Genomic DNA, 24,377 nt, shown 5'->3' on the forward strand with positions numbered 1-24,377 from the left:
CGTTTTAATATTATCCTTGTAGGGATATGTCAGATCGTTTTTGCTGATTAACCTTATAATATCAAGTGAGGTATCTCTGTTTATTTCATATCAGAGAAATGTACCAATAATGACAATGTTACTGACAAAGGTGATCTGGCCAGAAGTATCTATAGGCTGTCTTAGCCTATTTGATAGCTCCTATAACAAAGGAGATTTTAGAAAATAACTATAAAACTCATGAAGTGGCTTTTTTCACCCTACCTCATTTATATCATCATTTCTGATCTTAAAGGTATGAATAAGGCTCAGGCATATACATGCAGATATTTTTTATTTTCCTATGCAGTTCATTTTAGAGCAGAGGTAAATAACCACAGAGAATCTTGCTTACAGAAGTGAATGCAGTAATCCCCCTCCTTATATCCATACTGTCAGATATTGTCCCCACGCACAATGCTCTGATGCGTGGTCACATGACTTGTTTTGGCCAATGAGGCATGCACATGTCATGCAAGCAGAGAGTTGAAAAGAACTTGCACATTGGCGTCTACCCTCACTTGCTGCTCTTTACAACCATTAGGCTGTGATGTGAAAAAAACCAAGGCTATCCTACTGTATGACAAGGGACCACATAGTTCCAAAATGGGCCATCCCAGCTGAAATCCTTATACCAACCTGCCTACAAACTATTTGACATGTGAGGACAGTTATTCACATCATGCATCCACCAGCCAACCTGCCAGCTAATCACAGGCACATGAAAGAAGCCAGTAAAACATGACCCAGAACAGCCCAGGCAACACACAGAATCATAAGCTAAATAAAATGATTGTTTTTTTAAGCCCCTAATTTTGGATGGTTGTTTGTACAGCAAATCCAGCTTAGAAATAATATAGTATAAAACATCATAAAAATGGATATATTATATAAATATAATTAACTGCTATTTATCTTTCCACATCTTCCATATCTTAAAAGTAAGATGTATTAAAAATCATTTAATTTATAATAAAAATATCTTTTAAAAGGTACTTTAATACATAGATTTAATGTTACCTCTATGAAATGAAATATAAGCATTTTAGTATTATTATTTCTTAAATGGATGGGAACATATGCCTTTCATAGTAGTAGTAAAAAGATAAAAACCAGAGCATTATGCTATTTTGTTTTTATTGCATTTGTTATAATGACATGTTGAAGTAAAAATAAGGCAATGATTTGGATACTGTTCATCTTTCTAATATTAATCATGAGCAAAAATATTTATAACATTATTAGATACAATGCAGCCATATTTGAAAGTAGTAAATAATACAATGTGTTTAAAAATAAATTTAAAAGAGTGATAATTCCCTCCACTTTCCCCCCCAGAATAAACAGAAAAAAATGAGAGATACCTTATAGTCAAATAAACAAGAACAGTTAACTATTTTTATTTCTATTTGTTCTTTTCTTTATTTATCACGTTTAGCATCCCACATCTTTAGCACTCATATACACAATTCATAACCAGATAGCTTTGAGACAAGATGCTTTAGTTTATTCCATGAAGAACAATTGTTCAGAGCTACCTCAAAGCCAACTACTGATACTTCCATGCTTCTGTTTTGTACTGGAACTGTTTTGATCACTGAGAAATTATAAAGATCTAAAACATCTGTGAGTGAATACAAAGAACACCTACACCTGTGCACAGAGCAATCTGAAATTTTGTGTTTTGGAGATAGAGTTTGCAAATGAATTGTCAATCACTTGGAATATATTGTTTTTGTATTCTGTTTCTCCTGGGAATTTTCCTAGAGGGTTGTCTTATGAAGCTAGTCTACCACTAGCCTAAATCTGTATTTTTACTACTATTTCATTAATTAATAATTAGAAGTTATACAGCAATCACATAGCAGAAAACATTTTATTTAAAAATAAAACCAGATTATGCCTATATCTTTAATACTTAAATGGTTTGTTATTGCTTTTAGGAAAAGGATAAATAACGATGACATGGTCATATATGAGCCTGGTCCTTGCTCATTTCTCATGTTCTTTTGGACTCCTTCTCCTTCCATATACAAATAGATCTTAAGTGTTTATTTTTGTTTACATTGTTGCTTTCATCCTTGCTGTCTGAATTACAACTTCAATAGAGGTATTTCATTTAATCTAAGTCACTGTACTCTTTCCTGACTCATTCTGTGACATGAATCCTCTTTCCCATTTTGCCCCAGAAATCCTATTTCTCTAAGAAAATTTCCACTTCGATTATCACCTTTAATTTATCAAAACTTATATGATATTTGCAATGAATCAGGTATATTTCTAAATGCTTTATTAATAATCTACCATTTAATCCTCATAGCTAAGTACTATTATCTCTATTTTCAGAAGTAGAAACTGAGGCATAGAGAGATTTAATAATCCCCCCCAACCCCCGGTCTCAAAATGGTAGAAATGGAATTCAAAAATTATCTTCTGGTTCCAGTGTCTATGTGTTAATCACTGTGCTATTCTACTTCTCAATGGCCTAGGAAGCCCTTCTTTAAACACCCCTTCATGGATGGTATATGCTCCTTCTATATATTTTGAAAGTCTTCTGCATATTACCTTCATAAATATTATCATAATTTGGATCAAATTTTATTTGTGAGTATGTCCACCAATCATCTGTGAATTCCATGAATGAAGTCAATGTCTTCACCAAAAACAGGAGTTAAATTATCTTTTGAAAATAATCTATTAGCTTTGATAATTTTAATGTTTATCCATTTTTCCATTATTAATAATTGATCTATTTTTCATTTGATCCCAAATTATATACTTCTTAAAATGTATACACTTGTTCTGCTATATCATTCTTCTCCATGATACTTCTTTTCCTAGGGCCACCCTTTATATTTATTAAAAAAAATAACTTTAATATATGTTTGGTTGAGTTACCATATTATCCTTTTATAAAATTTTGAAAAACAAAATTGTCATGACCTGTGACATTGATGGGATACCATTCTCAACCACAAATATTAACAATAGAATTTTTCTCCATCTAGGGAAATCATAGTTAAAATAATAAGATAAAAAATACATTACACCATATATTTTATTTACTATTTACCATTGATGCATAGAAAAAATAAGAAAGCTATGTTACCTTTAGTACATGTACACAGAAATTAATCTGATCTTAGAACAAGCTTTTTCAGATTAAATTATTAGAAAATATGACAGATAAAAGTTACCTATGAGGATATTTTGCAACTTTATGTTTGAAATGTGTTAGGAGAACTTTTTTACATTGTGTCTTTATAATAATAACAAAGTAACAAATCTAGAAAAGTTTCATAGAAAGTAGAAATAGTTCTCATTGAATAAAATTTTCTCATTTCTTTCCTTCTGCAGTTGAAATTATGTAATGATATATTTTAAATATTTTAAGACCTCCATACACCCACTTCTTTGTAATGATTCCAAAATCATATATATTCTATGCTTAACCTGTGTGTGTATATGTGCGTATATGTGTATGTATATAAAGCAATTGTAGCAATATCTGAGGATTATATTTTTTAGTCAAAGTATGGTCACTAGAAGCAAAAGAAATATTATTTCATTTCTTACTCAAATATGGATAATATAATAAATGATCAATATTAGAGAAGAAAATTTTTGAAAATATTATAAGATTTAAAAATTATATTTAGACTAATAACTGTCCAACATTGACAAGGAGAAGGGACAAAATAATGTGTAGAAACAAGTGTACATTGTAATTATTACTTATGACTTATAGGTCACATCCACTGAATTGTGAAAAGAATAATTAAAATGTAACCATAAGCCTTTGGTAAAGAAGTGAGAAAAATAGAATAACAGGTGTGTAGAAGATAAACTAGAACAAAAGAGAAGACTGGTTCTTTAAAATTTTTAAATAAGTGGTATATAAACAGATTTCCCCAAGGGACAGATAAACCCAGTATCATCAACCAGTTTTTTGTCCAAGGTGCTAAGCCTCATTTCCCCTTGATATGGAAACACATACTTTTGTAATTAAATTTCTCTGACATTCTCTCACTATAAATATAGTAGGAAATTAACTGATAATGCTTTCTTTCAGACCAAGTTCTCACGTTTCCACAAAATATTTTCAGAAAACCCTAACAGTGTAGAACACGCACAAAAATTTATCTATTCCTAACTCCAACAGAGGAAGCCTGAATTTAGGTTCAAATGAAGGAATGGGGAAAGTATGAATAGAACAGATAACACTTTGATACCTTTTTAATTTGAAAAATTAAAAGGAGGATAGTGTGAGATGGAGGAAGAAGAAGTCACAGAAGAAAAGTGGAGATTGTGAATAACATGGTAACAATCCCACATTATTTAATCACAGTATGCAATTTAAATGACACATAATATAAAAGATATGTCCTACTGTCAAAGGGAAATAATGTAATTTTAAAATATTCCTAGTAGATTTTCTGATAATTTAAAATCCTATAAGTATAAATATATTTTAATGATAAAATAATTGTTGTCTTCATTTGCATAGGCATAATAACCCTATTTAAGGAATCTTTTAAAATATTAAGCTTTTTGTAAGAGCTCATAATTTCAATTACAAGAATCTTTTTAACATATCAATTTTGTTTAGAATTAACTCATTATTGGAAATTTTCCTTCTTTAAGGGAACATAGTGCATTTTACCTTGTAATTCTAAGTGAAGGATTACAAATCTTTCTTTCTTTGAAAGAAAATGATGATATTTCCACCAAAATATTCAGTAATCCATATTTTAAGTCACTTTAATTATTTAGTTCATTAACATAAATAAATTTTTATTTAATTGTCTTCCTGATTACAGAAATGTGTTCTACGTATATATCATCAGGTTTTAATCTCCTCTCCCTTTCATTCATTACATAAATCATTAGGAAACAAATTATTCAGTAGGTTTGGTTAATGTAAAATTAAAATAACAGTAGGAGTAAAATAGACAATAAAAGTTATTTTTTTAAATCAATCTTCTGGCAGGAAATAGTAGTACATATGTTTGAGTATATGTGGTGTATACAGGTACTTTGTGAATAGTTTTTATCACAATAATAAGTTTATACATTTGGAAACATTTTCACAAATGAAGTAAATTCTCTTACAGGACTAACACGGTGTGTTGGCTGTTATTTGGTTTGATTCCTTTGTCCTGGATACACGTTTTATAGTATTCTTCCTCTTTACACCATCTCCTGTGTAGACCCAGGGATTATACCTGCTTTCATCTCCTTTGTAAGCCTGTCTCTTTTCTTGTCACATTTTCTTGGGGTTCCTATGTCTTCAAACTTTACTACATTGTAAGAGAGACAATTTCTCTCATGTTCTCAAAAGAATCAAACAGAAGATTTCTCACTGACTAGTATGAAGAAATAGAGAAGTCAATAGCTAAATAAAGGATGGCTAAAGATGTTAGATAATGGTTACCTGGTGTATGTGTGTGTGTATGTCTGGGTTTTGCCATTTTGTTGTTTGGGTCAAATATTTAAGTGCCTCTCCATCATTCTTAAGATCTTGGTGTGATTGCCAGAACTGGAGCCCTAGACCCATCTTTAATGACAATTGAATTCAATGTAGCTGCTAAACTGAGGAGTAATTATTGAAGACACATCATTAATGTGACCACTAATATAATTATTTCTTCATTTATTTGCAATATAAATATATGAATAATTAAAAATTAATTTGCAAACTGATTCATCCAATCTGTAATATTAATTTAAGTAATAATATTAAAAAAAAGTGTTTTCAAAGGCAAGGAACAGATTCTCCCTTAAAGTCTCCAGAAGAAACACAGTTCTCCTAACACCTTGATTTTAACCCCATAAGATCCATCACAGACATCTGACGATGGAAATTTTAAGATAATAAATGTATGCTGTTTTTTTTTAAGAGTTTATTTTTGTGCTAGGAATATTTCTACAAATTAATAAAGGAAGATGCATAAGAGTGGTATGATGTAGAGAGAAGGAAAATAAATGCATACACCTGCCAGCTGGTCCTAGCTTGAGAGTCATGTTTGCTTCAAAGAAGTTCCATGATCAGATCAGCTCTTCAAGATATACAAGAACATAAGAACAGCTGGTCACCATCAAGGGCTGAAACTGATAACCAATTGTGTAACACACAATTCTGGCAAAAATCTAGGTGATATATAAAGGAAATCCTAATTAAAATTCAATATATAATTTTTGAATGATTGCCAATATTGCTCCACAGCAAGGAAAAGAAATTCTGATTTTCCCAACTAGACTTTCAAAATAATTTCATAATTATACAGTTACTTACTGTCCTAATATGAGGAAGTGTCATCAATAAAACATCAAAATATTTATATATTGTCTAACAAATAAAAAATGCATAAAAATAAAAACAAATTAGACACATTTTGTCAAAATCTGAAGAGAAAATTTACCTTTTGATCCTTTATGCAGCTCTGGGGTTCTAGATGTTTACCAGAAGTTTTTACTCCAGCCTTAAAGATAATTAATTTTCTATATTTTATAATTCAGTAAATAACAGCTGCATTATTCTATTACTCAAATTATGAGAAACACCTTTTTGGCATATAGTTTTTCTATTCAGTTGAATGTGTTGATGCTATCAGTACTTGAACTAAAAAAGTGTATTGATCAAGGAGCATGAGGACCACTTTGTGCCTCCAATTCCTAACCAAGGGCCTTGTATAAAACTGACTCTCATTACCCATTTATTGGTACAGGTGTGGTTGATCAAATCTGCATTTTCATGATGTCAAAACAGCTCTATGCAAAATACAAAATTGAATCAATCACGTTTGAATGATTTTTTCCCTATAGATACCCATCATTTTAGGACTGAAGGTATACAGTTGAAGCTTAACTTTGTGTTTTGTAACCACCAAAACCTTTCAAGTCCTCTTTCTACATTTGCAGAGTGAACCATCCTAGTTCATGCCTTTCCTAGAAGAGGCCAAAAATGACTTTCTAGCCTTCCCTTGTAAGGAGATGATAGACATATGACCTGACTCCTCTTATCAGGTCAGTGGGTGTGATTTTAGGCCAGAAATAAGAGTAGAATTCCTTATGGCAAGGGTGGGGTCAGAGACATCCCTCTTTTAGGCAGCAGTGGCAGAGGTAGAAGTGGTGCCATTTGATGCTTTCAGTAGCTGCAGCAAAGATGTCTTCATGGTTGTGATGGAATATTATTCCTGACTAGGCAGGTTTTAGGCCTGATTTTCATGTCTTCATGAAGACAAGTCATGCTGTATAATACCCTTCAATAGGTTTATTTTTCTGTTCTATTAGATCAGGTCATGTTTCTTGTAATGAAGGTCTTGACAGAGTAAACAGACTCAGGGACATCTAATAAACTTCTCTCATTATACCTGGAAAAATGTGAGGTTCAGAGACTGATTTTATTTCCAAGATTCACAGCCAGGTAGGACTAAAATCAATATTAGAACCCATGTCTTTCAAATGAAAATTCTATGTATTTCCATGAAAAATCTGTACATAATGTTTTTTGTTTGTTTTAAATCCAGATGCTTCTAAATACCTAAATATCTGGATATCTTATTCTACCCCTAAATTTACAGTTCTGCAAATTTGCTTATTTTGTCTTACCAGTATAGTTAAAATTGATTAAGATGTAAATTTCTTTTGTGGTGTTAAAACTACAGAGAAAGAAACCCACCACATCTTAGCAACTGTGCCAATGAAATCTCCTCAGGTTTCTAATTATTTGCTACAGAAAGGATTAGTCTAGGTTTGCTTAACTATCAATTCAGTGAATGTGGGAGAGAGGGTGCAAGGGAAGGCTATCTACTATCTATTACTCTCTGGGCCTTTTAAAAACTGTTATAGTAAAATGACCCAAAAAATGTTTCTTTTGGGTCCACAGTTACTTCGTTTTAAAGCTATCATTTCTTTAAAAACAAATAATAAGCTACAGGAAATTATTTATAGGCTCTGATCGTCCTTCTCTGTAATATGTGACTTGCTCCCCCGACCAGAAGGTCGGTTGTCTTGGGTCTTTTCAAAGATATGGATGAATGAATTTTTGAGCTAGGAATCATATTATGGTAAGCATCTTTCTCCTTGAATACTTTTCATTCTGCTCTTAGCTCTCTAGTTCAGGAAATGTTAGATTAGAAACACTAGAAATTCTCAAAGGTTATAGCTGCATATGTGAAGAAAAGTGATCTTAAAGATAGCTAAGCACGAAGCCACATATCAAAACTAATACTTGCACTGCCCTGAGAAGCAAAATGGCTGCCCACGCACTCTATAGAGCGAGTAATATAACTCACAGGGGAGACATGATTAAAGAAATCACATACATCATGGACATAGCACTCCAAAGTGTCCTTTTAGGATTGCCCTGGAAATAAGTATTGTAGGAATTTATTCTTGAGAGTTAAGTCATAGAAAATGTAGATTTTGCCTCTTAAATTTAAAAAAGTATGATTCATAATATTCACACATTTACAATGTGTATGTTTTTCTTGTTTCTTTCTCTTTTTTTTTTGCTTATTTCCTTTACAAATATTTATCACAGCTCTAATGCTTAATTTGCTATGTTAGCAATTAGGGAATCTAATTAAAATGGTATAGAAAAAGATCTATCACTTATGGAATATATATTCTAGTGAGAAAGAGAAAAAATTGGCAAGGAATTATAATTACTATGATAAATGCCCAGAGAAAGGTAACAGAGAAACACATACATGGACATCTAATATAGGCTATTGTGTTCGAGAAAAGTTTCAAATTAGATACAATATTGAACTGAGACTTGAATCATGAATAGTATTTAGTTAGATGAAGAAATGAGAAAAATGGTTCAGGAAAAGGGTGCATTCAAATCGGACCTAACATTAGGCACAACTTTGAAATTTGATAGTTGATTTGATAACATGCTAAATCACATGGCTTTCATCATTCCTGCTTTCTTTCCTAATGCTTATTTATTTTATTTTAGCAACCCTGTTGTGCATTCTACTTTTCATATATCCTGAAAAATCCTATCACCCTTCTCTTCCCAATGCCAATTCTTTAGTTAGGACCATATGATTTCTTGTTCAGATTACTAAATCAGCTTTCTAATGGATGTCTCTGTCTTGGTCTATCAGTTCCCATTTCCTCCACGCTCTTCATCTTGGATTCACCCTTCACACTGAAGCTAGTAAAAATATTTTTAAAACACATTTAGTGATCAATGTTCTCCAGGAGTTAAAATGTATCATTATCACCCCACTGAAGTATTTGATTAGAATTTGAAGACCTTAGTAGAAAGGTCTTGACCATGTTTTTTGACCACCAGAAAACTTTGAGCACCTTTTCTACTTTTGGGGAATTAGCAAGTCTCTTTAAGATGTGACCTTTTCCTGCCTTCTCATCTAGTACTATGTTATAAACTCTCTCTTTGTTCCAACTATAAAAAAACCAATTTTTGTAACCCCTAGGTATACTATTCTTTCCATGGAGGGCTTCCTATGGACTGCATTTCCTTTTATCCATTTTTCTCCCATCTCTTCCTGAAAAATTCTTATGTGCCTATTTATACTCAGTTGTTGTCACCTAGTCTACCAACTGCAGGTATATTTATTTGCCTTGCATCTGTACTATATCCTGATTCTCTTCACTTAATGCTTTCATAATATTTTATATGTCTCTGCCAGTTCAAACTGTGTTCACTGACCACAGGACCATTCTCATCTTCATATTTGTGTCCTAGCACAGAGAAGTCTGTAGACTTGTAAACATTCAATAAATAAAGGTAAAATGAATGAATACCTTTAATATTTTACATTATCTCAATGTTTTAAAAAAGGTATAAACTTTAAAGATATTTATTAATTTTCAATATGAATTTTTCTTTGTATAGACTACCATAATTGTTTATAATAACAAACTATAAATATTATAAAATATATAACATTTTACTCTTTAAAAAGGATAATAGTGAGTTTTAATGATGTCATAACATATTTGCACACTTTCCCAGTAAGTATAAGAGTCTGTTTTTTAATGGGTATAATGGACGTTTGAAATATCATTTTGAGACAAACTGCAGTGCATGGAATGCTCTTCACAAATGTGATTCCAGCACACAGGTTTATAAGCCATGCTCAGCATGCACACAGCGTATTGTTAAATAATTTATACCAACATGAGGTGATGAAAATAACTGGGAAATGAAGACCGTTTCCTACTCAGATTGTATCAACTGAGGTGGAGGAAAGAACTTTTGAGGCCAGGATCTGGTAGCATTATTTTTCCTTTCCCCACCCCCACCAACATTTTTCTATTCTTTTCTTAGTTCTTCTAAATACAAGGCAAATTTAGCTTCAAAACAGTAGCTAAATCTTTTATAATATTGAAAAAATTTTGTAATATACAAAACAAAATCTATCAGTGTAGCTATGTCTATTCATATGTATGTATAGATCTCAATTTTACATATATATGAAAATATATATTTTATATGTGTATGCAAATTTTTTCATTAAATCAGAGGTTTTTTAGTAATAATTTGCCAATCCTCTCTAGTTATAATATTTCTGGAACAAAATATATAATCAATATTTGCTGATTGAATGTTAGGCTTATAAACATTGTTTACACTGAATAAAAACTATTTTTAATTCCTCTTTGAAGGCTGCTAATCCTACTTAGCCTTTTCCCAAGTTCTGTTCAGAAAATACTTGTCCACTTGATATTTGGTCAATATTCTCTGGAGAACTTGATCTATATTCAGTTAGTAACTCAGTGTGAAGGGCACTGCAGGAAGTACTCTGGGAAAAATTAAAAATAAATGGTAAATTTCTGCTTTTCACCACAATAGAATAACAGGGTCTGGACTTAAACTCAGTCTAATTAAAAGCAAAAAGTAAACCAAAGCACCCAAAAAGAATATATTAAACAATAGTTTTCAGACATTGGATAACAGGTAATAAAGATTTTTGATCCCCAACAGAAGAAAAATGAGTTAGAAGCTGTACAACCTCTTTGGATGCCTGCCTATTTACACATTTTGGATCTCAAGCAATGAGCAATGACCCCAAACAAAGCCTCGTAGTCTCTTTGGTTGAAATGATGGAGATTCAAGAAAACTTAAGCATTTGAATGTCGAAGAGAGGAACTAGAAAGGAGTTATACAGAAAATGAGCTTCAGATACCTGCATATAGGTCACCTCATATCTTTGTGGAACACTAAGTTTTGTGTGTATGGTGAAGCTCCACAAGGGCAGGCAAAAATGATAGAGGATTTCTAAGATGAACAATCTCCAGATGTCCCAGAGAGAATGACGATGTTTCATCTCCATCCTCACTGATTATCCATGGTATCCAGTAGAGATACCTTGGTAGTAATGCAAAAATATATTCGGAGTAAAGTCTACTTGAGACCACCATAAACAAAACATGAAGCAAAGTCTACTTGAGACTACCATAAACAGAGAATGAAACAGAGTATTCCATGAACTGCAGTTTGTCTCAAAATGATACTTCAAAAACCTCAAGTAGGTTCTCTCTACTTGAGACCACCATAAACAAAGTATAAACAAAGTATGAGCTCTAAAGAGGTCAACTGACAAGCAAATAACTTCATTGTCCACAAGGAGAAAGTCCGATGATCTTTCAAATAATATACCAATCCAGACACTTCACAATGTGTTTTGTGGTTGCACCACAGAGACAGAACCAATTGCTTCCAGCCAAAATTGATTTAGATGTTGAGCACCACATATACACCAAGAGAGAATGTGAGTACTTCTCGGGTGTGATAATTTCAGCCTCAGTATTGATTAAGGCCTTGTTTCTTAATAGTAGGACAATGGTCTATCTCATTTTTGTGAAATCCTTTGTATTTGTGTCTCCTAAATGAGCGTGTCAAATGAATGTTCTTGGAAAAATATATCATCAAAGTAACACCATACCTATGTTCTTGTTGAAAGTTGGATGCCATAATTTGAGCCCCAGTATTGATTAAGGCCTCAAAGCTTTGCTTATTGGTGCATTTTGGCATCTGTTAGACTTAATTTAGGTAATCTACATTGTAGAGGCACAAAAGTCAATTGCCACTCTTTTTATTGTTCTATTGTGTATTTTTAGTAAATGTTGGATCTCCATTGTGTCTTTTCTCCCTTGAATCAAGTTGGTTTTTGTTTTTGTTTTTGGTGATTACTGGATAAACTTTGGGGAGGCAGGTGATTTTCTTCACTGCACTCATAGTTATGTGTTTTTTCCCTGTAGTCCCAAATCAGTATAATCCGTATTAGGGGCCTCATCCATGGTAATTGCTACTTTTTGGAGTTTAGGAACTCAGACTTAGGTTAGGTTAGAATGAACTCCTTGGCATGTTAAAAAGCCTTGGCACTCAAATCTAAAGTCTTTAATGATTTCTCTTAGAGTTGTCCAGTAGGTTGATGGTGTTGTCTGTCCATTTAAGAGGGATGAGGGCAAAGTGTTTGGGACCTATTTTTTATCAGGATTTGTGCCAAAGGTTGCTGTGTATGTCTTTTCCCTATAACCCTGAGAATCAGCTCATATACACTTATGTGAAATACTTAAAAATCATTAGCCATTCAAGTCTAACCTTTTAAAAAGAGTAACCATTAAAATAACATGGAGTTTATCCCAGGAATGCAAGATTGATTTAACATTTACAGTTCAATCCAATTTTTGATTCATTTTATGAACAGATAAAAGTAAACCAGATGTAAGATCATTTTAACAGATGCATTAATGATAAAAGTTCTTTGACATATTGAAATTTTTGGTTACGTCAGTATGCACATTTATCTCAGCTAATTGAAGTGTAAAATGGGTATGTATTATTGTACATAAAATTAGACTTCCATAAGATGATTTACAAAATGTTTCTGCAAGGAATAAAAAAAGTGTCCCTGGACTTGCTATAACAAAAACTTGTTATTTGACATGACAAAATGTTTACAGTGGATTTGTCTTACACATTTTTTTTTTTACAAATCACCATTATCTTTATTTTCTTTCAAAAACCCATTAAGAACACATTGGAAGTAAAAATAGTGTCATCATCTGGCACCTGATGCCCAATTGTACAAATTTTTAAATAAGGAATAGTTTCTGGTAAGTCCTATAAGGCAAAACCATGAAAATATGTATTATTTCATTTGTAGGGAATTAATAAAAAATTAATTAGAGAAGGCAGAATATAAACGAAGAGAGTACATTAAACTTAGTATGTCAGTCATTCTGATAAGAGCCATTTTTTCCAAAGCTGTTTAACCGGTAAGTATCACTTGATTTTCATTAAAACTGCAGAATGGACAGTTACTAGGCATGCAAAAGGAAAAGCAAATCTATGTGAATGAATGCACATGTAACTCAAAATGATATAAACAGTTCTACCTACATTTATGTTCTATCTTACATTTTAAGGGCCATAAAGCAGCTGTGACTTAAGTATAATAGTAGAATAGAATCAGAAGAACTTGGACTCGAATTATGAAATAGAGCAAATTTCAGGCATTGTTGAGAACTGGTATTCTTGAGGTGGGAGAAAGTAGACTATCAATAGAAGCCAGAAAAGGATAAGTTAAAATTGTGTAGTTCTGAATTTAAATGGAAAGTAACAGTATGAACCTATGACATATTTTATATTAAAAACAAACATACAGTTTCCTAGCTCTGACCACTGAAAAAGTTTAGAAACTACTGATGTCATGTCAAAAGGACTCAGGAGTCACTGAGAAGCTCCAACTGGCCAAAGATAGGGTCTCAGTTAGAATAATAACTGTAACGGAGTCCACAGTGATATGAATAAATAAATTTTAAAAAAATTGGTCACCACTGGAGAATATTTGTGAATCAACTCATTATTTTGAAAACTGTTAAATAAAAGAAGAGAATCATGCCTCTACAACTGGGCAAGCAAATAGTTGATGAGGGGAATCTTCTCCTGACAGAAATATATCCAGCTTGTCTTAAACATTTGCTACCATTTTAAATGGAATCATTTGGACATATATACCACAGGAAATTAGAAAGCAAGAAGAAAAAGATAAAGATTGAAATAACCTGAAGTGGGGAGAATCAATCAGAGAGATTATATTTTAAGCAGAGAGATTAGTTAGGGGAAATGAAATAAAGATGCATTTTAGTAAGTGAGGGAAATAATCTTTTTGAAGACTTATACAAAGTGAAAAAAATTATGAACTGGTAATTGCAAATAGATTTCTTTATATTAAGTGGAGAGGTTTACTCAATATAACATTAAAGATGTATTTTTAACATACCATACTATTATTTGTGGAAACTGAACATGACATTAGAGGTTTTAAAAATCTTTCAGTAGGTGTGTGCATTGCTTATTTTATATATATTGTGTATTTACTATAATTACTGAAAAATTCAGTTAACAATATTTCATACTATTGAGACTTTCATATAGTTTCCTCCTTCAAAGAGCATAGCTTTTTCAGCCGAAGGTGACTTAAATCATATCTCCAAGAATGAACATATACCACTTTTTGAAGACAGGCGTTATCTTTCGTGTAATAATCAAAATTAGTAAAAAGAAGACACTAAAATAAGATTAAGTTTACTGATTTTAATCAGAGAAGGTTGACTGTATTTTCATTTTAATCTTTTTTTTTTTTTTTTTTTTTTTTTGCGGTACGCGGGCCTCTCACTGCTGCGGCCTCTCCCGCTCTGGACGTGCAGGCCCAGCGGCCATGGCTCACGGGTCCAGCCGCTCTGCGGCATGTGGGATCCTCCCGGACCGGGGCACGAACCCGCGTCCCCTGCATCAGTAGGCAGACTCCCAACCACTGCGCCACCAGGGAAGCCCCATTTTAATCATTTTAAAGTACATTATTATATTTTTATGGACAAAGAATAATACATTGATATTCTGAGCTCTTACCATAGAAGGTAACTGCAAACTTTCTTTGTCCAGTTTTAGCAAAATCCACATTGCTTCTCTAGCTGCCCAGGGTTTCATATTTGAATTAGGTCATATCATCAAAGAGTTGCAATTTATGAAATCCGACTCAATTCCAATACAAATACATATTTTCTCCAATTTATAACATATGGATCAATGTTATCAGAGAATCTTTGAAAGTAACATTCAATTACTTTTATGCCAACAAACGATAACTCATTTTTCTTTGGAAATTTTTTCTCGTAGCACATCCTATGTGGCTTTTGTTTTAAGCTTTATTTTCCACAAGAAAGTGCTCACTGAACAAGTTGCAGCTGTTTGCAAGTGAAAAAATTTATAAAGATGCATTTGTAATTTCCTTAAGTTCTTAATTTGGAGAATAGGATTTGTTACATTTTCAAACATTTGAGAAGCTTAAAAAGAGTGGGCAAAAGGAATATAGAATTTTTAAAAATTGTATTACAATCAGGTGACCAGTTTTAATTTAGACGCTACCTGTTTTAGGGATTTTTTTCCCTAGATGAAGTATATGAATACCAGGGGTACTTTCCTACTTCCTCATTTTCTCTATCATAATGTTTGCAAAATTTTATGATTATTTTCTTGTAATTTCCATAAGAAGTTATGTCTTATAAGCTATGTCTTATAAAATATTGTCTTTTTAAATATTCTATGTTCAGAGTGGTTAGTTACTATCAGACACTTATAACCTGAATGTATGTTGGATGTATGAATCATTAACATAAAAAATAAGATGGCAACTGTGTGAATCCGCCTATGCATATGGATAGACATTGCATGACTGCACATTTCCATTCTGTGGCTGCACTTCAGCAACTCATGCTGCTTGAAGCAGTGTATCACCGTCATGGCTACCTTTTAAATTTGCCACTGTGGTTTTGATTTTTCTTTATCAACATTCCCTCACTTTAAGTAAACACATAGTCCCGTATATTTAAAAAAATACAATTAAGAACTGAAGATATCTATATCTATGTATAAAACTTCCTGATATCCAAGCTCCAATACCCCAAACCAACTCAATTTCTGACTTCTACCCTTCGTCTCTCCTGTTCCTCTCACAATCTGATAAAACATAGCAAAATGCTTATGTGACATTTCCACTTGGATATAAAATAATCATCTCAAACTTAGGGATAAAAACAAATACAGTCGTGATCTATACTACTGTCCTTATATTTTTTTTCCTTTTTCCTTCTCAGTTAATGGAAACTTCATCTTCCAATTTTTCTGACCCAGAACCATGACTCATTATTTTCCTTTTTCTCCCACAGCTCACATGCAATCTATCAGCAACTATTCTCTGTTCTATTTTTAAAATACGTCTAGAGTTCGACTCATTTCCACCATCTCCATCACTACTACCCTAGCTCAAATACAACAGTCTCTCAACTGGATTATTGCAATAGCCATCTGGATGGTCTTCCTTCTTCCCCCATTTGCCCTCATAAAGCTTAATCTCCAGAAAGCAGGTAGAAAGATCCTATTAAATTGTCAGTCAGAACACATCACCCTTATGTTCAAAACCAGTTAACAACTTCCATCTCACTCAGTATAAAACCTGAATTTCCGGCTATGGCTTACAAGGTCTTGGGCAATTGGATTCCCTGTTAAGTCTGTGATCTTATATCCTAGTATTCTCCCGTTTGTTCTCACGGGCTCTTGGGCTCTGTCACTATTTCTTGAAAGTGCTAAGCACACTTTCACCTCACAAAATTTTATTTGTTATTCCCTCTGTCCGGAAATCTTTCCATAGATATCTGCCTGAATCAATTATTGGCTTTTTTACTTCTTTGCTCAAATGACATTTTATCAGTAATGCTTTTTGATAACACCTTATAAAATGATCTCCTATCCCAGTTACTCTCTATTAGTCTCAAGATGCTATTTTTTTCTTTATCTATTTTTAAAATGTATTTTCTGTAATTTTACTAGGATATAATCTTGAGAATGGAGAATTTGTTTACTGCTATAAACAGAGTAATTAGTAAAATAGGTCACATAGTTGGTAGTTTATAATGATGAATAAAGTCTTTTCACACTATGTGAACTATACATCTATAATGTCTGTTTATCTAACTGCTTGACTCCCAAGTTTATTATTAAATCTACTTAAAATCCCTAACCTTCATGGAAGGAAATGGGAAGAAAACATACTGGATACTTTTGACCTCATTTCTCACTTCCTTTTGTTTCTTCTTTCTATTTTTCCTTTCCTGAAAATGTCACTAATTTCAGGATGTGTAAGTTTTTTTTCTTCCAATCAGCATGCTCTGTTGTATGTTCTGTATTGGGTTATCTCTATAAACAATAACAAGCCATGGACTTGATGGATAATATCTTTTAGCTAGGTATACCCATTTCCTGATGCCTTTATACAAGCTGCAATGCTTATACAGCCCGAATATAAAGGTGATAATATCAATATAATCATTGGAACCTGGTTAAAATGAACAAGTAATAGAAAAAGTAAAATTTTTGTTGGCTCATTATTCATTTTATCATTCATCAACTATTTATGGGGCCCTCCTGTGTGCCAGGCCTTGTGTTGGGTAGCATAAAACAAAAGAGGTGAAGAGGTGTGTTCTTTGCATGGAACCTAGAGGCTTCTAAAGATTACAGATATTAGATCAATGCATACAAGAAAAAAGTGTTAAAGTGGTTATGCAGAAAAATGCAGAGGGTCCTATGGAAATATATCAGTGAAACAGAATGAATGCAAAATATGTGATATGATCACAAGTGTGATAAAGACCAATATAAGTGTGTCAAAATCACACACTTGAACTGTATCACTTAGTACATGACAAAGCTAGAGAGGTTAAAATTGTACTTCTAAAATAAAATAATTTCTTCATAATTTGTGATTAACCACCAATCGATCAGCAACAACAACAGTGTTGTGAAATTATGTAAAATAGCTGTAACAGAAATTTATATTTTTATAAGTAATCCCAGGAAACACCACTGAGAGTCAATTATGTTAACATATTTTTCCCACGAGAAAATATATGGTGAAAGTATTTTGAAAGTTCAACATCAGGTAGATAGTTTGTCAGGTTTTTTTTACTTGACACAGAATAAATCTTCTTTGCCAGACAAGAATAAATGTGCTAGTTCTTTTGTATTTTGACTTTTAAGTTTGTGCCACTGAATTCAACTTCTGACTAGAGGAGATAAAATAAACTCTCCAAAGAGCTGAGCCTGTCAAAATAGACAGAAAAAAAAAAACATCTCTCTCGGATGCTCAAATAATGGATGCTGCATACATAAGTAAAATTCAAGAGAAACTTCAGTTCTTCTCACACTTAAATTAAGTTTTCTTGTTCAAGCCTATGCTAGATTTCAGCATCTTTACTTAGTCACCCTAGACAGAAAAATATATTTGGATCTATAAATATTAGAGTTTTCATTGATGTGACACTGAATTTCTTTTCACCATAATGAGGCAGATTCTGGCGGAAAATAAGTGAATGAAGTATACTCACAACTTGGTTACTATGGAAACTAGCAATATCTTTTCCTCATGATTAGACATTGAAGTAACTGATTCTTTTTCTTTTAGTGCGAAGGAATTTATCTTATTTTTTTTTAACTTCTAAACTAATCTACAGTGTTTTTCTTTTGCACTAAGCTCTACGGGCTTTATCCCAGGAGTCTCTCAATTACTAACAGTTACACATTCAATAAACTTGAAACTTTATTGCTAGCCAGTTGTATGAAAAATAAGAATGCTGGGTTGTCATTTAACCAAGAATTTGCTCTGAAACAGCTGTTGTGGAAAAGAGATGACACGAGAATCCTTACCTTCGAGGAAGTAGTTTCTGCTTATTGTATCTAATCAGTATGTGTCTATGTGTGGACTTGCACATGTACATTTATAGTATATGTGACAGGATGCATTTCTGGAAATATGCACTTTTACAAAGAATTAAACGGCATTTCAGTAATTTCAAGATCTCTGAACATCAATACAATAAAAAACAAAAACTCTGCTATTAAGGCACTGTTACCTGAAAACATAGAGGAGACCTCACTACACATAAGGTAACCTATATTGTGCTTTTGCATAGGTATTAATGTAAAATAATATATATCAGTTAAAGTTTTCATACATTAAGAAACATTTAGTGTTTAATCTTTGAAATGTGGAAGGTCAATGGTGCAAGCTTTTGGAAACTACAACTTTTGTCAACAAATTTGAGAGGTTTTTCTTTTTTCCTCCATAAATATTTCTCTCCAGGTTCAGCACATCTTACTGCACAGAAAATAGCAAATTCACTTTATCTCATTTAATATTCTTCCTGACATGGTCACCTATCTTCAAGCTTATCCTAAAGTGTGTGCTACAAAAATTGCTATATGGCAAAAAAAAATGGCTATAATTTTTATATAGCCATTATAGTCAACTGGACATGTTGAAAGTAATTTCCAGGCATAAATATTCTTCTAGTTAATGTATTCATTATTTACTGTCTACAAATACATATGTTTTTGGACTACAATAATGTTAAATGCATTAACACTGGAATAAAATAAGAATGTCCTTTCTATGTATTTTATATTACATTTTTCATATGAACACTCTCATGTGAAGGAGACTGATATGATTTTTAAAAATGCTTTCTCATCTTACCAACACTGTGCATAATCCTACTCCCAAGAGATAAACTCTGATTGGTTTCTACTTTCAGTCTGAATGCCACTTCTGGTTGGGCAGAATCTAAAACTCATTTCAAATGTCATTGAAGTCAGAGAATTAATACAAACAGCTGTGTAGTGTACAAAAGAGAATCAAGGGTGTTCCTCTTCTTTATCTCAGTGACAAGACTAATCACACAATTTGAAAACTTAAGAGTCATTCAAAATCTTACTCTATCTCACTCCTTGCATGTGACCCATGAGTAAGTTGTACCTTACTCAAATCCATTCTTTCTTCCTCCATTTCTACTACCAATGTCAGAGATTGAAAATTCATTTTTTCTCTCCTAGGTTATTGCAATATTCACCTATTTTTCAACACAGTCGTCTGACTCAATTTTATCTTCTATCTAGTCTACTTTCAAGGTAATCTATCTATAGGAAAATTTGGTCTCTGCTTAGATCTGCTTTAGAAATATCATTTTCCCAGAAGAAAGACTTTTTTAGAAAATATTTGTCCCCATGTACATTTTCTAGTCACTGATGCTTGAGAACTGTTGCTATCATTTTTACAGTTTTATTGGAGTTTGATATGCTCCTATTCTGCTTATTTTCTCAAAACACTCATGTCCAGATCTGTGGTTCTAGATTTAACATTCCTGCATTCGAACTCATACCCTTGGTTATAAGACAAGAAATTTGAATTTCATTGGATTGCACATGTACAAATTCAGGTAAACTGCTCCTTTCTAAGGCTAGGTGAGAATGCAATTTGGAGCTGCTCGTGACATGTGGCAAAGATCTAGGCAGAGATCACTAGACTTATCATGGTTCTTCGTTATGGTATAAAGTGATGTTTGAAAAGTTAAGTTTTTAGATTGTCAGGGTCATTAATATTTAATATCATATTATATTTATCATATTTATTAAAGAAATATCTCCACATCATTAAAAATTAATGTTGCCCAATTAAGTTGAAATGACATCTCCAGCCCCTGGACCAAATTTTCTCTTCCAATTCTACTCCTAAGACAAAATGACTTTCAAGATTTTAAGTCTTTCTTCTGGGATTTATCTACACATTTCTAAGTAACATACATATATCCTAATTTTCAGTTTTAAACATTTCATATTAACTTATCTCACTGGAAGAAGAACATTCTGTTCTCTTACAGTATACCCTCTTCTCCCTTTCCTATCCTACACACTGTAAGATGTAACACTTTTCATGTTATCATCGAGTATAATTTTTGGTTGATTTGTTAAGTCAATATTGTGATTATATTGTTATAAACTCAAAGTAAATATAGCTGAACTATGTACTGTAGTATGACTACATTTGCTGTCATAATTATTTTGTTTTCCCTGGAATTAATAGTTGTCTGTTTTATGTACTTAATGTTTAATTTCATTCATACTGGTCATCATATTCTTCATAATTTATTCATCATTTTCTGCTAGGGAAAAAGACACACATATCAGTGATTCTATCAGCTTCATTTGCATTTTTGTTTGGAAACAATTTTCCTGAAGCCTTTTGTCATCCTATTTCCATCTGGGCTGGTTGTCCTCTAAATCAGCTGCAGATGGTCATCCTGGGTATTTCCTGACATAATTCCTGGGAATTTCCAGCCATCTCACCCCTTTCTTTCCTAATTCCATGTCATTCTTTTCTGCAGCTCAGTACCTCACTCTGGAGGATATTCATGTCCCTTGGCTATAAGGAATTTTCTAGTACTAATTCTTTAATATGTTTCTTCCCTTTAAGTCATCTCTTTCATTTTTCTTTTAACCCCTATTATTTGCATGTTAAAATTCCAAGATAGATAATATAGGTATTTCCCTTACTTTTTTTCTTTTGTAAGAATTTCTACTTATAAGAATAGTTTCCTATAGATATCCTCTTCTGTTTTTCTTCAAAAAGTTCTCTTGAATATTACACTGCCAGCACTTTCTTTCCCCAAATAATTTTATCATGACCCCTCTCCTCATCAAATATCCTTTATTTTTTGTCCACTGTTCTCTTTCAAGGATACAGTCTCTCTCTTTTTATAGATTCAGTGATTCTTCTCTATTTGATATCAATATTTTCAGATGTTTTTAACCATAAAGAACTAAAAATTCTATTGAAATCTTTGTGTTCATATCTCAGGCTTATCTACTGCTGAGCTCCACTTTAAGTGGATCAGGTAAGAACCCAGTGGTCCCAATGCAGTAAATGGGGTAGGAAGGAAATATCAGTGTCTCTATGTCTTGTCTCTTCTATGGTCAATTTCACATACTGGAACCATTCAGTCTTCTGGGCAAGGGTTAGAAATATGGTCTACAGGCATTCCATACAGTTTGTAAGAGATTATAGTGTCTTAACATTTATTACATTTACTATTATGTACTTTCTTAGGTTTTAGTTGTGGTACCTATTCTCTGCCCCAAGAGATATCTTTCGACTTCGAGGCTAGAAAATGTTAGTTTCAATCCTATAGGTTTAAGATGGGAAATTCTCAAACTTGAGAAAGAAACCAGGAGATTTAGCTGTTTTTGTAAACAACAAGATACCTAATGTCCTCATTTCCTGATCTTCCTCAACTTGCTTTCTTTTTGTATTCTTCAACACCATTACGACTCAAATTTAATTTCCAGCTTCCTTAAGGCTGCTTATTTGTTGCTTGTCCATCTGTGTTCCACTTACCAAGTTTTACTGACATTTCTTACAGAATGTTATCTCTTTTCCTACTCTCTTTATCATTGTGGAATCTTATCTTTGTTGGAAGATGTGGTGAGGTTAATTTTTTAGTGATGTTTTAGTGGAAATTGAGAATGAATTGAAGATAAATGCACGTGTTCTACCTGAATGTTTATAAGCCCTTTACTTTGTAATGAAAAATTAAGAATCAGAACTAAAAAATGACCTGCCTAAGATCTTTAAAATGTGGGCTAAGATTCAGCCCAAACATATATATTTTTTTATCCTGTGCTCTTTCATATGTAAGAAAAAAAGATCTGTTTATTAGAACTGTATAAATTCTTTCAATTACACTACACAAGAGATGGGGCCAAAACTTCTTGGTCTCCTTTTCTTGAAAACTCCAAGGATCTAAAAAACTCTGTCTAGGATCACTATATATCTATAAAAGTTCCACTAAACTTTGTGTTGCATTCTTTTTAAATGATACTTCCTGGATTTGTAAAATATGCCATTCATGACCCATATGTAACTGCAGAAACATAAAGTCAAACTGACACTACTCGGTTTCTTCTTCATGTTTAAGGTTCTTTATCTATCTATCAGCCCTGACTCAAATCTACTCCAGGCCCATTCTGGAAATCATGGAAATAGTGAATCCCCTATAAGCAAGTTTAATTTCAGGATTCAGAGCTCCTGAGTGAATCTGGGAGAGGGGAAATGCCACTAGTGAAGAGTATGTTGTAAACCTACTGCCGTCATGATGGATGAGTATCTACCAGGATAGAGCTCTATTTTCCTGATTATTTTAGTCTCCCTTTTCTATCACTAAGAAACAAATCCCATATTTTTAGAAAAAATTTATTTCTACTTATAGTCATGTTTCAAATGTTAATTTTATGTAATATTTCATGATGTGCTATCTGTTTTATACTGTAAGAGTGGTGGCCAGAGATGAAGAAAACAGACTGTGTGAGTAAATAAGTTTATAAGTGATCTTTTTAGAATATTAGGTGATTTTAAAACATTCAATGTGGATATGTGATTGGGCTTTTGTAAACAAATTATAAGATGTGAAAAGAAGCACAATGATGTTGACCCTGAGCTGGATATATTTCAGTGATCATAATGGAGTAAAAGTGTTCACCCTTGCTGACTCAAATTGGATTTACTAAAGCAGAACCTGAGACAAGGATTTTTGATCAAGTGCCTTACTGATGGAGTGCCCTCATCAGAAATGCTGAAAGGGACACCAAGTTTGGATAAGAAGAGAGCACAAAGCAACAATGTAGTCCCAGGAGCCAATAGAACCTTAGAGATAGGACCACCTAGGATAAGTGACCAGTCTTCTGTATCTTCATGCAAACCAGGTCTACAGGAAGGTTGGGATAAGGGTGGGGTGGACAGTAATTTCCTGGACAAACATGTCTCATTTGGCCAAGGGCTATTCTCCTGAGAGGGGAGAAGTTGTGAGTTGGTCTCAGCCAACTCTCATAGCTTCTGGGAGATGGAGAGTAGGACAGAATACCAACAGCATCCTTTACACTTGCCATGTATAATATGTGCTGCAGCTTCTGGGTTTTAGCATAATTCCATGAGTCTGTTGTGCTAAAGTAATTGTGAGTAAATAGATCCCAAAAGTTGGCCATATAAATATTACTTATATACATTCTAGAAACTGTAGAATTACACTTATTTTCCTTACAAATTTCTAACAAAACTAAAGCACTAGTAAGAAAAAGACAATAGTCCCCTTTATTTCAAAATAATGAAAGAAAAAGAAAGAAAGAAAGAAAGAAAGGAAAAGAGAAAGGAAAGAAAGAATGTAGGAAGGAAGGAAGGAAAGGAAGAGGAAGGAAGGAAGGGAAGAGGAAGGAAAGAAGGAAGGAAGGAAGGAGAAAGGAAGGGAAGGAAAAGAAAGAGTATTCAAAAGAACTTATTTAAAAAAAAATACTCGTGAAAGTTTTACTGAAACTTCTCCTTCAATATTAAGCTGCAGGGATAGTAAGATGAAAATAATATAAATAAATATTTGAAAGCCATACAAAGCATGTTAAGTGTATAATATTAATTAACAATTATACATATTATAGT

The sequence above is a fragment of the Mesoplodon densirostris genome, chromosome 5, assembly GCF_025265405.1.
Source record: "Mesoplodon densirostris isolate mMesDen1 chromosome 5, mMesDen1 primary haplotype, whole genome shotgun sequence".
Lineage (NCBI taxonomy): Eukaryota > Metazoa > Chordata > Mammalia > Artiodactyla > Ziphiidae > Mesoplodon > Mesoplodon densirostris.